At 44.9% G+C, this 14,325-nt stretch overlaps 1 non-coding gene across 1 annotated transcript; it reads right to left on the bottom strand.

Annotated features, from left to right (window-relative positions):
* Positions 1 to 1,017: 1,017 nt before the first annotated feature.
* On the bottom strand, positions 1,018 to 1,101 carry LOC144765443 (small nucleolar RNA snR60/Z15/Z230/Z193/J17). Its single transcript, XR_013597431.1, has one exon. It is a non-coding gene; the product is annotated as a small nucleolar RNA snR60/Z15/Z230/Z193/J17 (small nucleolar RNA).
* Positions 1,102 to 14,325: the final 13,224 nt, after the last annotated feature.

Below are 14,325 nucleotides of genomic sequence, written 5' to 3'. Positions count from 1 at the left end.
GAAACAAGAACAATCTATCCCAGGCTCATTAGCGCTCGTTCCACTGCCCATGATGGACCTGGCATAAAAGGCAACAGTTTCCTGATACACCGCAAAACTCTCCAGGCACAAGAGAAACAAAAACGGCGACCTCATCAGCGGGAGGGGGCGGGAAAAAGTCACGGACAGCGGCAAGGGAGCACCCCTGGGAGTTGGAGGGCCCGCTTTGGCCTGTCTCTATCGAGAGAGCCTGCTGTCACTTGGGAGCAGGCCTTGGGTTAGAGGGATCCCTCAGAGGCTGCAGCGCCTTTTGTAAAGTGATCTCCTCCAAACACATTCCAAAACCCCAAACAGGAGGTGAGGAAGGACCGACCAGGGCACCACAGCGAACAGGCAAGGCCCAAGCTAGTTAATGGGGCTTTAAGGGAAAACAGAGGCCCGGACTGGGATTTGAAGTGCTGAAATCCGGATCACAGTTCACCAAAACAACCACTCGACTCGACTTTTAACATGCTGTCAAAAGCAGAGAGGGCCGACACCGGATCAAAAATACCAGAGAGCTTCAAAGAGCAAGCAAAAATGGCATTCCAAAGACACCAAATTTTCTTCCATTTTATTATAAAATAAAAAGGTTATTTTCCTTTGGGGATATCCAGAGCCCAGATGGATGAGTTGGTGCGTTCTGTGCTTTTAACATCCTTTGAAGGTTATTCAATAATGAATTACATATCTTCTCATTTAAAAAGCTTTTTTCTCTTTATGAAATACTCCAATACTCACTAAAGCATTTTTTTGTTAAACCTTTGAATTGAAGCCTCTGTACATCCCTTCTTCCATTTCTTGGAATTTAGTGAACGATGCCATAATAATAAATATCGCATCTTTCAATTTTCAGGTTAAGTTTAGTGTGCTATAAATTGTTTTGGGATAGTCTGAATGTTCATATTAGGTTTCTTGCTTTTGCCACCTAAGCATTTGAGGAAAGAAGACAATAAGCGGGCATTTTGAACGGGTGACCCCAAACTACAAAAAAAGGATTGCATACATCAAATAGGAGCGAAAGACAAGAGCTCTTATTCACCACTGTTCATCTGCTGAACTATGTGATCATCATGATATCGATCTCGGCGCAGACCCATTGCGTGCTACTATAATGCAGTACACACTAACAGTACTACATGCAGGGTACCCTCTAAGAAACACAAAGGAATCCTGCCTGAGAAGTCGTTTAACTAGGGCAGAGGCTTGCACGCAGCACATGCCCCTCGAGCGATTTATGAAGTTTCATGCAAAGCTCTCTGGTGATAAACGTGTACTTCTGATAGTGTGACTTGGCTAAAAACGATTAAGTAAAATTACATGCCTTTCATCAACAAAATAACCATATCAATCTAGAGAGGAAAACAAACTGGCACAAGAATTTAAACACCTTCAACCAACACTTACCAGCTTCATCCGGGCACGTCCCGTTTCTCCAGCGCCACGTCCATTGGCAGCCCACTGAAATGTAATCAGCTTGTTCTCGGTCACCTCAGACCCAGTCCAATTTCCAGCAAATGTGGTCTGCAATTATGAAAGCGGTATTTTAGTGAGCACGTTATCCACGGGTACATTTCCACGCCAGTCAGCCCTCTGCACTTTCAGCTCCAAGTGTATCCCTCATCCTTTTTTAGGTTTTGCCTGGCGAAAGCTGCGCTCTGCGCAGCTTTTTCGCACAGGCGAAAACCTAATGAGAACTGTAGTGTGGGTTTGGGTCGGCCCTCGTCATTTATTGGCTGGCTCCATAAATGGAGCATAGCCATTGGACGAGGGGCCTGTCCGTCAATGCCGGACCAGATTCGGGGGCGTTCCCGAGATTCTTTGGCTTTTGCCGACGTCACGCGACGTCAGCCGAAAGCCAGGAACGCCCCCGAATCTGGTCCGGCATTGCCGGCACTTCTGCGTCTCTCCACCCCCCTTTCCTGCCTCCTCCCGCTTGTTTCCTGATGCTGGCCTCGCAATGGCGCTGCGTCTCTCCTCCCCCTTTCCCGCCCCCTCCCGCTTGTTTCCTGATGCCCGCCTTCCTGCTCCGGCCGTCGTGTGCACAGCCGTTTTGCCCGTGAAAATCACCGCCGCAGCCCCGGGGCCGCGGAGAAGCCGAGGGAACAACCGCTGACGTCACCCGGGAGCCGCGCTACCATTGGTTCAGGCTGCGGGAGGCTCGCCGGGCGACCTGCGCGGTGATTGGCTGCCTTTTTTCCCTCGGTTTGCGGTGAGTGCTGTGCTCGGGGGTCTGCTTGCGGGTGTTCTGCGATGGCGGGAGGAGACGAGGAGCGGAGGTTTTTTGGGACATTGGGAGGGAGAGCGGGCCGGGTGGTGTAGACGCTGGCGTTCGGGGCATTTCAACCGAGGCCGCGTTTCGAAGCGCTTGGCGAGCCTAGTGCGAGGTATGCATCCTCCTGTTAATGTGTCTGATTGGCCGGGAACGCGGTAGTGCTTTGGGTTGGCCTCGCTGATGGAAGGCATTTGCAAGTTTCTTTGTTCTATATAAACATTCTTCTGGTGCCTGTGCAAGCTATCGTCGATGGCTGCCATCTCAAGGTCAGGCGGTAAAACTGCCGGGTTGTCAGTTTAATTGGTCACGCCCTTATACTAACGGAGAAAATGACAAACTAGAAAGCATTTGCCTGACTCTAACATGGTTATAGCGGTGGCGCGTATCCACGTCCATATGTGCAATCTGGTTTGTGTAGTTCCTGTCACAGTTCTCAGAAGCTCTGCGCGTTCTGCTGTAACCCCGCCCCCCTGCCTCCCTCATCTTCCTCCGCTGCTTCCCGGCCCCGTTCCACAGCCCTAGCCCCGCTGCCGTCTCCGTCGTTCCCCACCAGCACCATGCCGGCCGTGTTCAAGGGGGACAGAATCCCTCAAATTTATAGTGTGAGACCTACATGTATCCTGAGGTACAGTGCTAGACTGGCCCTGCTATTTTGTATCTGCTGCTACCGAATTAAACTATTTAGCTATGGTTTCCTGAAATTTGGTTGCAGGTAAATTTCAGTGTTCTCTTAAATTGTACTGTCTCATTGCTGGCTTGTAATAAGGTTTTCAACTTGGACATGGGAGAGAACCTGCTTTATTTGATGCTGTTGATTAAATCTGCAGTACGTAGAAATTGGTTGCCTTGGATGCTGGGTTGTATTTAATCTCTTTGATGCAGTTGGTCGCGGGTGGCTCTATTAAAGTTTGTAGCTAGAGTTCAGTATATCTTTATGAAGTGGTTTGCTTGTGCCTCCGTGTGCCCCTGTTGCCCGCTTGTGCTGTGTGGGTGTGTGTGGAGGGCTCTGTGTGGCTGTGTGTGTAGGAAGCTTTGTGTGGCTGTGTGTGTGGGGGGCTTTGTGTGGCTGTGTGTATGGGGGGCTCTGTGTGTGTGTGTGGGGGGGCTCTGTGTGTGTTTGTGTGTGTCATTTGCGAGAGATAAAGCTAGTGGCATTGTAAATGACAATGCCATTTATTTATGTTAAAAAAAACATAAATAAAAATAATGTCAAGAGCAATGCCAATAGCTCTAACTTTAACAAAGGCAAAACCATTGCATTGTAAATGCTTGTCAGAGAGATTCCCATTTGTTTAAAAGTCATCATAAGCAGCACAGAGCTAGATTGTAGATTACAAAACTAAATGTAACATCTAGAACCATTACATAATACACGATCAAGACGCCAAGAACAGAGATAGGAGGACGAGGGGCAATCTACTGAACACGTCTAGGATTCCCTAAATAGGGGCGGATAAATGTACGTAGTAAAGTTGTATTCTTTACTGCTTCCGCTGGCCTACCCACAGTTTAATTCCTTCGAGTTATTACAGATCGAGCGTCCCAATACCAGGTGGAGCACTCAACCATTTGAAATGTAAATATACATTACTGCAAGTGAGACTGAAGTTATAACGACATGAATATTCAAAAAAAAAAAATTTTTTTTTTTTAAGTGTCACTGGATTCGCCTTTGCTAGCTCCGGGGTTCAAACAGCAAGCTAAGCCTTTTCAAAATGCATTTGAGCCATGCAATGTCGAAAATGTTCACTTTTTTAAGCATTGGTCAGAGCAGGCAGTGCAGTATTGAAGAAAGGAATGGTAACAAGACCATATTTACCTATTTACTGTCGTTGGTCCATCCCCCATTCCTAAAAGCAATGAAAAACGTTTTAGTCACAAATTTCTGGGAATACAAATGAAACACGTGCGAGCCTCCGTTGATCATATGCGGTCAGGAAAACGTATCCACTGCTCTTACATCACAGGCTCGGTCAACTATACTATAAGCCGGACCCTAAATGTGCGAAAGCTGCGGCGACCGTGCCGAAGCCCCTCGACACAGTCTGGACATAAAGCCGCCAACCCCTCCTCCCACCCCACAGACTGGGAAGTTAGGGGGGGGCTCAAAAGTAAGCATTTCACACAAACTGTTAAGTTAGGATCATTCCAACATGCTAAAAATAACCTAACCGCTTCTCACTACTCTTGTTCTCTTTTATCAAGCTGATGCACCGGCGTTAATGAGAAAAATCAAGACATTAACTGCGTTGGAAGGAGATTATCGACATTAAAGAAGCACCACACCTTGTTACGACACATTCCCGAGTTGCAGCAGCACTCGGCGTTCAATTAAACTTTAAACAGGCAATGAGCGACTGGCTAAAACGTGAACATTAAAACATAAACTGCAGTAAATCTCAAGTTTAATTCCTTTGAATTATCGTTGTGCAGGTGAATGCCCCAAAATATAGTTTAATATTAACGGAAACATATTTGAACTCAAAAATTGTGTATAAATCCGTCATTAGAGTCATGTAATGCTGCAGCTCTCAGACGAAACATTTTAGAGATACGAACATCACAATCGATGCACATTTAAAAGCGTGCGATGACATCGTTCTTCCTTCTACGCTGATCTCGGCTATCGACTGCAAAGGTTACTCCCTACGCCATGATGCGACTGGCCGAACATTGAACCGTACAATCCACATTCATCAAGACCACGTGAGGCCTTGTCTAGCCCGGGTGCAGCAGAGTCTCCAGCTCAGTAACTGCGTATACAATGCAAACATATTTAGGAATGTGTCTGAGAAATTGCATTCTGCAGGCAAATTACCTGTCACTGATTTGGTCGATTTGACATTATTTTGCAGAATGTTTCTACTCTGCAGCCTGTAGAACGGTATGTGAGCCTGCCGTATGTCAAATGTCACAGAAATCTAATCAGAAATTAAGTCTTCCATACATGCAACCGCTTAACTGTGTCTTGCATGAATACAGTGCCCAAGTGTAGTTCATGTGTTACGTGAAGTTTATCTTTGAAACCACGCATTGCCAGCAATGGCAAAGTATAGTAGTGCTTCTTGGGTGCTAGTAACTCTAATCGTTTTGCTCAGGAAGGGTGCAGGGGTATCCTGTGGTATTTGTACTGTGGAGTGTAACACTCCTAAATCGCTTACCTTGTACTTTTCATCTTGGACCATTCATCTGAAATTGTTAAGGAAACACGCTCTGTTCCTCAGAGAAGATGGGAAAAGGTGGGCCATTTGTGCTGTCGTCGGCTCAAGACTCGATTATGCATATTCCACTGTATCTAGGACTAAATGACAGACAGGGTTATAACACACGCCTCAGCAGCCTCCATGGCCCCAGAGGGCCCCACTAATTCTAAAGCCTATTTTTATTAGAACGTAACACCACTCCCCACTCCTTCCATAATGCCAAAAACACAACCCCAGAATTCATTTAAAAAAAACAATCAAATTCAAAGCTGTGCTCGCTGTCTGCCGGGTGCCGCGTCGCTCCGGACTGTGTCATGTCCGCTGCCAGCGCCCCACGGGGTCAGGGGTAGGTGCAGGAGGAGGCGCAGGGTGTGTCCGGTCGCAGATATTAGAGGCCCCTCGGTCGGGTTGCACTGTCCGCGCTGGGCCTCAGGTGAGTGCGGAGCGGGAGGGAGGCGGGCCGGGGCATGTAATGGCGGGAGCGGCCGTTGCTCCCGAAGAGAGGGGAGCCGAGGGCTGAGCACGTAATCCTCTATGGTACAGGAGTAAAAGTTGATATGAAAATACACGTATTACCTGCATTTGTATCAGGGCTGCCAGCCCTCCCATGACTCAGCAACCCGAGGCACGGCTCTGCTTCCTACCACGGCCGCTCAGGCCTACCCGAGGGATTTCATCAGCAGCTGCCACTACCAACTCCACGGTGCGTGGTTGTGCTCCAGGCTGACGGGAGGACCTCTTGAGTGAAAGAAAGAAGTTAAAACATGTAGTTTACATACCTATGAATAATAATCCGATAAACAGGCACTATTGTTCGGTGACTCCAGAGAACAGCGAGGAACGGCTCACCTTCACAGCGAAGGAAACAAAATGGCGCCCTCAAGCTTCTGAATTTTTTCGGATTGGGGGCGTGGTTTTGCTGTTCTGAGTGACAGACTACGTCACTGTCTAAAGAACAGCAAAAATGACGCCCCCAAATCCGAAAAAGACGGGGCTAATTCGGAGTGACGGCTCTCTCCTCCAATGGCTGGCCTCCATTTAGGAAGCCAGCCAATGGAGGAGAGACTGGTCAGGGTGGCGGGTTCTACAGCCCTACTAAGAAGCATTAATTCTCCTCCCGGAGACTGCGCAAGCGCAGCCTTCTCGGTCCTCGACCTAAAAAACGAAGACATCAGCCTAAAATAAAGAAAAGCTGTAAAGGCATTCTAAGATAACACATAAACGAAAATTAAATGTCTAACAAAGGAAATTGCGAGTTAAGGGACAGAAAACCTGCTCAATTCTGTCAGCAGCGGCAAGAAAATAAAGATTAACTGCAGATGCGTGTATACTTTAGAGGACGGTGACCCCGAATGTGGGAGGGAGACGCTGATTCTTTCTGAAGCCTTTTTTTCCCCATAAGCTCCTAGGTGAAGCCATTTTCGATTGCAACTAAGTAGTGAAAAGCTAGCCTAGGACGTGCCTCGAGGGCTGCATATAATTTCGCTTCATCAATTTTAAATAACCAATACGTTCATATTAAAATTATGTAGATTGGTTGTAGCATGGCAAATTACTGGCGTGTAACGGAGAATGCTTGCCCTGAGGTGCGCATCAGACGCCATCCGATCAAATGCCTGTGCACGAGAGCAGTTTGTTGTCCTTAATGGAAATAGTGAGGAGGGATGGGAGGGAATTCTATGAGGTAAATTGACTTCGTTCTTTAATTTCTTCAGCCCGTGGCGTTTGACTCTCCAGTGAGAAGCATTTTTCTCATTTTCGCAACGAGATCGTTCAAACCTGTGCATTTCTTTGTCATGTGGGCAAACGATGTTCATATATTTTCGGCTTCGATCGATCACTTTAGCTTGCATGTATCTGTTGTACTCAAATGGCATTAAGAAATTGTGCGTTTACTTCAGTTTTGCATAAAATTGCAGAGCGTTTGTTAGTTTTCTCACGCTATCAAAAAAAAAAATGCCCGCAAAGCAATGTAGTTGAAATACATTTCATTATTAATATAGCGATATCTTCGTGCTATTAGAGTGGATCGCCAAATACAACTGTGTCATTATACTTTCACTCTCTGATGAAACGGTAATCTCTCAGGACAAAATAAATTTCCATTGAAGAAATACCAGAACCACAGGAATCGGTGTTTCCCAGGTTACATATTCATTAGCTTTCTGAGTTTCAGTGGTCGGAAAAGGTAATTATAGTGGTAATCGGTTTTTCTGCACTTATACGCTTTTGCTTTCATACAAGCACTTTTTCCTACACGTATTTCACCAAGATTTTCATGATAAAATGTGTGCGGGGAACAACTAGTCAGCATTGCATTTATACGACCCAATTTGCATTCTTAATTAGACTGTAAACACCGCTTCACAGCGGGATGGGAATTACTGTAATTCTTGGAGCGAGGCCTGTCGCATGGCTACTGGGTCCCAACGATTGTGAGCAAGGTCATTGTGTTGTGTGCTGGGATAGTCCTGCTATGGTGTAAAGTAGAGGGCAAAAACCAGTGTGGGTTGGGAAAACCCTTCCCTGAGGTGTGTGCACTATTATCAAGAAACTGAACAGTTTCTAATCTTCTTTTAATCCAAAATGCTTAATATTTCAAATCCCAAATTATTCTTTTGAGTCTCTGAAATTTTTGATTCAATGATGCTTTATTGATCATAATATGGTGCTCTTCCTGGCACCAATATCGTTCAAAATATAAACATATCCAATCCTTAGTTAACCCAATGCATTTCGGGTTATGCGGGACCCTTCCTCAGGGGTCTGTGAACAAAATACATGAACACTAGATCAATATAAACATGTACATTACAGTATGCTTCTCACTTAAAGCAACATGACAAAATTAATCTTGATGATGCAAAAAAACAACGTTAATTCATAGTTAAAGCTTAAGAATGTTCCTGACAGCGCCATTCGTGTTTATAAAGAGCAACAACCATATAACATTAACCAAAAACAGGGAAGTGTGATTAGAAAATGTAAATCATTCGTGAACATGATTTATTAGAAGAAGCGCTAGTTCTGAATGCAACGGAAACCAAAAAATGGGAAAATCTAATACAGGGCATCGCGGTGAAGCAAGTTCATTTCATTTCAAGCGTGTGTGGCTACATAGTTGCATGCACTAAGTGGTCCTCCTAACGTGGCCCGTACTGGCTGAGATTCTAAAATAACGCGCGCAGTGCTTACTAAATTCTACAAAAGGTAGCAGCACAAATTAGCAAGCGAACACTTACGAAAAGGATTGCAGCTTGCAGGATATCGGTGGCGCTTTGAGGAAATCTCCAACGTCAGCTCCGACGCAGCGGGAGCGGGAGCTTGGCCGCTGCCAGACCCAGCCAAACAGGTCCGTTACTGCCCCGAGGTTGGGAAGTCGGCAGGGGTTCACCTGAGGACTGCTGTAGCCTGCGGGCTGCGGGCTGTGGGCTGTGGGCTGTGGCCTCAACGGGCCGGTTGTAGTCGTCCGATAGCTGACGACTGGTTGCCAGTGGCGTCTTTGGTGTATTGGGAAAGGGAAACCTTTATTGCATAAAAAAGGAAACCTTCACCTCATAAAAGCGGCGGAAAATTGTTCCGAAATTGTTCCGAAAAACGTCCTGATGACAAGACGACTAAGCACCAAGCACTAAGCACTAAGATCACCATCGCTGAGACTATTGAGTTCCCACCTGCTTTGCCTTCTCTGCCACTGGCTTAAAAAACTCATCTTAAAAACTCATTTTAATACTTTGACATCAGACATCAGACATCTTCATCAGGCATCAGGAACCTGCAACTGCAGGAACCTGCAACTGCACGGCCTGGGCGATCTGGGAGGCCATGTGAGTCCGGCAGCTTCAGCCCCAAATCGTGGAGTCGTGGGATTGATAAGCCAAGCCAAACCAAGCCAAGCCGAGCCAAGCCAAGTCAAGCAAAGCCAAGATGGGAGTGCTGATGCCGATGTCATGGTCAACTGGCTTCAGCACAAGCGGCAAGCGGTAAGCTGGTGGAAGGTTATCATCACCGGGCAGTGCCTATTATAAACATTATATTACAATACAAAACTATAAGCCGCGTGTTTTCAGAACCATCAGAGCTCCTTCGAAAAGGCGCAGTTCCAAAAAGGTTATATTAAGGTTATATTAAGGTGTGCTGACAATGGACTGACTTCTGCGAAAATATAAATCTGACTGGGTCATACCCACTTCATTGCCCCTGCTTAACCCTGCCTAATACTGCAAAATCGGCAATTGCAATAGCGCAATCAGTGTGACGGCAGCTGCACCAGACCACGTGTGTCGTGCTTGTGTAGGAAGTGGTTACACGGCTGAGAACGGAAGATGCAGACAGGCTTGGGAGGGCGTGCAGTTTGCACAGCCTTGTACTATTGAGGTTGAGTGAACAGCTTGCAGGGTTCAGCAAGGGGCCTGTTTAAACCATTACATAGGCTGGACCGAGATTTAAATCAAGGACTAGGATATAACAAAGACAAAGATAAAGACAAACTTAAAGTCAATTCAAGTTCTATTACCTTCAAGTTTCACCATGAGTTCTGGTAAAGTGAGGAAGGCACCCGGGGATAAGATCTCAGCCTCACGAGGCACCCTCAAATGGAAAAGATTGGAAAAACTGAATGTAAATAAAGCAAATAGTCCAAAACAAAATCCACTGATCTCACCAATTGCCTCTCTCTTTGAACAATCAATCCAAAAAAAAAACACGTCATGTTCTCGATTCCAGTATTTGAAAGACCCTGGGGCTGTTGTGTTTTTATCTACGAAAGGAGTCCCGGGTTTATTAAGACCGATCGAGCCCACAACCGAGACTCGCCCTGGGGAACACGGGGCGGCCATGCCAAATAAAGCCTTTTCAATACCACCAATGATACCTGCCCTAGTGACTGATAGTAAGCAATCAAATGATACATGTGAGCCCCGTAAACACATTGACCAGATGGAGAGTTTAGGAAACATTGAAAAATCAACAGGCGTGTGGGGGAAAAATTACGAAGTTATAACTGCAGCATTGGTACATAATATCCCAGTGGTCAAACCAACGACATCTTCAAATCTGCAGTCCCCAGGATTGTTAACAACAATTACTCCAAGCCCAGCTTTTCTGGGTTTAACAGAGCCTACAGATATTGGGGAAGTCTACAGTGCGGGTTCGATGGAACCGGCCCCGCCGAGCTGGCCTGTACCAGCCTCATCACAAGTTCATTTTCAGATAAAAGGGACCGGAAGGATCAGCTGGTTGGGTTCTCCACAGGTAAAGGGGAGCTAGAGGGGGAAGGTAAAATTGATAACGTCAAGAAGGACAAGTACCTGGCCTGTGAGGGCCTCATGGAACACCTACAGAGACCAAAGTCAGACGCAGAGAACATTAAAATTCTGTGTAAAGAATCCAGAGGTTGCACAGGAAAATACGGAATCTGTCATTCCCACAAGACCACCCAATCATAAAGCTGGTATAGAGCTGCATAAAATAAAATGGTCACCAGAGTATAAATCACAGGGGGCACATGATATACTAAACAGGAGCAACATTCTGAAGCTATTGGCAGAATTCGATGACCTAAAAGATATAAACACGGCAGATCTTGAGTTGGTTGAATTTCTAAATGACCCTAAGGATACATCAGCTGAACATACTTTGACAACCTGGAAATCAATAGAAATAGCAGATGCAATTATGGGGAAAGTGGATATCTTTCAATTGTGGGGCATTCAAATATTTCATCAAACTTCTCCCCGCTACCCGCCACCATTGAAGAGGTTGTGTGGAGCCCAACGCACAAGGAGAATTGACGATGTACATTCAAATAAAAAAACAAACAGTATATTCCATTCTATTTAATGCAAAGGGTAGAAGTGAACCTTCGCCAGTATGTGAAGAATCAAAATGGGGTAATGAGGAATCTCATAATACAATGGACAACTGGAAATGGCTCCCCGGTATGTTAAATGAAAAACGGAAGGTCTGACCGCTCATAGGTAAACAGAGACAAGATACTAATAAGGTCATACATATGGTATCCTGGAATATTACCGGTGCACAACGATTTATAGAAGGAGGTCTTCCATTGGATGAATGGCGTGGTTGTGATATAATCGCACTACAGGAAACCTGGCTACGAGAAGAAATTGCACTAGCTGGGTTTATACATCATGGCGTGGCAGCGGAAAAATGTAAGATCTATGGCCGTGCCATTGGTGGCCTTTCAGTATACGTATCTTCATCCCTAAAAATTAATTCATTACAATTACAATCACCAGATCCCAGTATTCAGTTAATCAAATTAACAGATCAAAACAATAACAATAGCAAATCAACAATTCTGGTTAACTACTATACGCAACCAAAACTTAAGGAAAAAAAATTAAAGAATGCGATACTGTGCAAGGTCATTACGGACCTACGGTCTACTGACCCACTATCCAACATAATAATCACGGGTGACTTTAATTCCAACATGATCCTAACACCGGAAGATGATGATAAATTACTAACTGATAATAGCTACTGGGGTGTTCCCGAACAGATGCAAGGAGGTGTTGGTACACGGAAAGACCAATTAGCAATCCAATTAGTGACTGAATTGGAGTTTCTTGGATTGCGTGTACTGAATGGGAGGTTTGCAGAGGACCAACCACCTAGTAAAACATACTATGGTCCACATTCTGAATCCACGTTGGACTTTACAATAGTTGGCCTTTCATTAATCCCCTTTGTGATTAGTTTACAAATTGAGTGTATCCTGTTGAGTGACCATGCACTACAACATACCACCTTTAACCTTGACAAGGAAAGATTGCAACCATCATACATATTAGAAGGCCAGTTAAGCTCTGTCAATTTGAAACGGATAAACTGGTCCAACATAAATGAATATGAGTGGTTCTCTACAATGAAGGACACATTGACTGAGATAGGGAGTTCCTCAACGAATGCTATCCATGGATGGTCTCTCTTTCTGTCAAAATTGAAACAAAAGATCAAGCTGCCTGTCGTGAAATCCAGCACTGACGGATTACAGAAAAAACACCCGAAAGAGCTACAAGACCTGCGAAGACTACTTCGAAAATCTCAAAGGAAGTTACAGTCGGCAGATCATGGTACATCACTGTCTGGCTTGCTTGGTAGAGATCAAAATTTGATAATTAAGGCCTTAATTATCAAATTTTGATCTCTACCAAGCAAGCCAGACAGTGATTTTTTCACACTGTCACCTCACTATTTTTTAATCTGACGTTCAAGCAAACGCCATTAAAGTTTCTTGTTTGCCTGTCCAGCCATTTTATACACTTCACTTTATTTTTCGCACTGCACATATCAGTCTTACCACCCATATGAACAACTGCGGTGACCAGACCATGGCCAAGTGATGCAATGCCAAAATACATCTGGGCGTTTGCACACAAACCTAGGTCCGGGTGTCCTACGTGATGAGGCTCCGCCATCTGGGTGGTCTGATAGGACTTAAACAGCTTTTGTTGTTAGCCAGTTTAATTTCTTCTTTTTCTGTGCAATACATCCAGTGTTAGTGTAACTTTCTCAGAGGTATTCGACGTACAGGTTTCTTGTTGTTTATGTAGCACACATTGCAACATATCGGTTACAGACCTTCAGAATAATCCATATACGGCGGAAGAAATAATTAAAATAATCAAAAAAGGAAAACCCAATGGGGCACCAGGCCCGAATGGCATCCCACAAGCGGCGTATAAATATGCCCCTGAATTTTGGGTACCTTGCCTGGCGGAACTGTTCTCAGATGTGCAAAACTTGAATCAAGTACCTGAAAGTTGGCAAGGATCAATATTCATCCCAATTTATAAAGGTGGAGAAAGATCATTAGCAAACAATTATCGTCTGATAGCATTGCAGGACGTCGAGGTAAAATATTTTGCATCTTTACTATTAAACGATTTGGTCTCCTGGTCAGGCGAAAAAGCCCTGATCCCCATTAATCAAACGGGGTTCAGGAAGGGGATTGGAACAACAGCAAACATCCTACCCATCACTATGATTGCGGAGAAGTGCATGAGTAGTAAACAGGACCTGAATATGTGTTTCATTGATCTTCAGGCGGCCTTTGACAGTGTAGACCGGAACTTATTGTGGGCGAAACTGAGAACATGGGCAATACCGGAGAATATCCTAAGGGGTCTGCTAATACTCTATTCGGATACTTGGTCGCAAGTAAAAATAGGCGATGGAACACGACTGTCGAGAAAAGTTCCCACAACGATTGGCCTCAAACAGGGGTGTGTTCTTGCTCCACATTTATTTAACCTCTTCATTTCAGATCTTTCCGGGAAACTGAACCATTGCAATGCCCATCCACCGAAACTAGGTGTTTTACAGCTCACCCATCTGGCTTACGCAGATGATATAGTACTCCTGAGCCTAACAAATGTGGGATTAACCAGATTAGTAACAGAACTCTCGGCTTTCCTGTTGGCAAACAAGCTGTCATTAAAAATCTCAAAAACCAAAACCATGTTGATTACCAACCGATGTGGATCGCACCTTGATATTAGGTTAAAGGGAAAACCGTTAGAGAAAGTCTCAGCATATAAATACCTGGGTTTCTATATAGACGATAAACTCAAATTTAAAGAACAGAGGAAATATTTGACTCAAAGAGCTGGTGCCCTATTATTTGGACTAAGTACTTTGTCAAAAAAATTGGAAGGGCCATCACTTAAACCCTTATTAACTGTGATGGCAAACAAAGTTCTCCCAACTCTGACCTATGCAAGTGTGGCAATGCACGGAAAAGACACGGACTTACTAAACAGCCTGACAACTAAAATTTACAAAAAGGTATTACGATTACCA

The sequence above is a fragment of the Lissotriton helveticus genome, chromosome 6 (genome assembly GCF_964261635.1).
Source record: "Lissotriton helveticus chromosome 6, aLisHel1.1, whole genome shotgun sequence".
Classification (NCBI taxonomy): Eukaryota; Metazoa; Chordata; class Amphibia; order Caudata; family Salamandridae; genus Lissotriton; species Lissotriton helveticus.
This window is presented reverse-complemented; position numbering and strand designations above follow the sequence as displayed.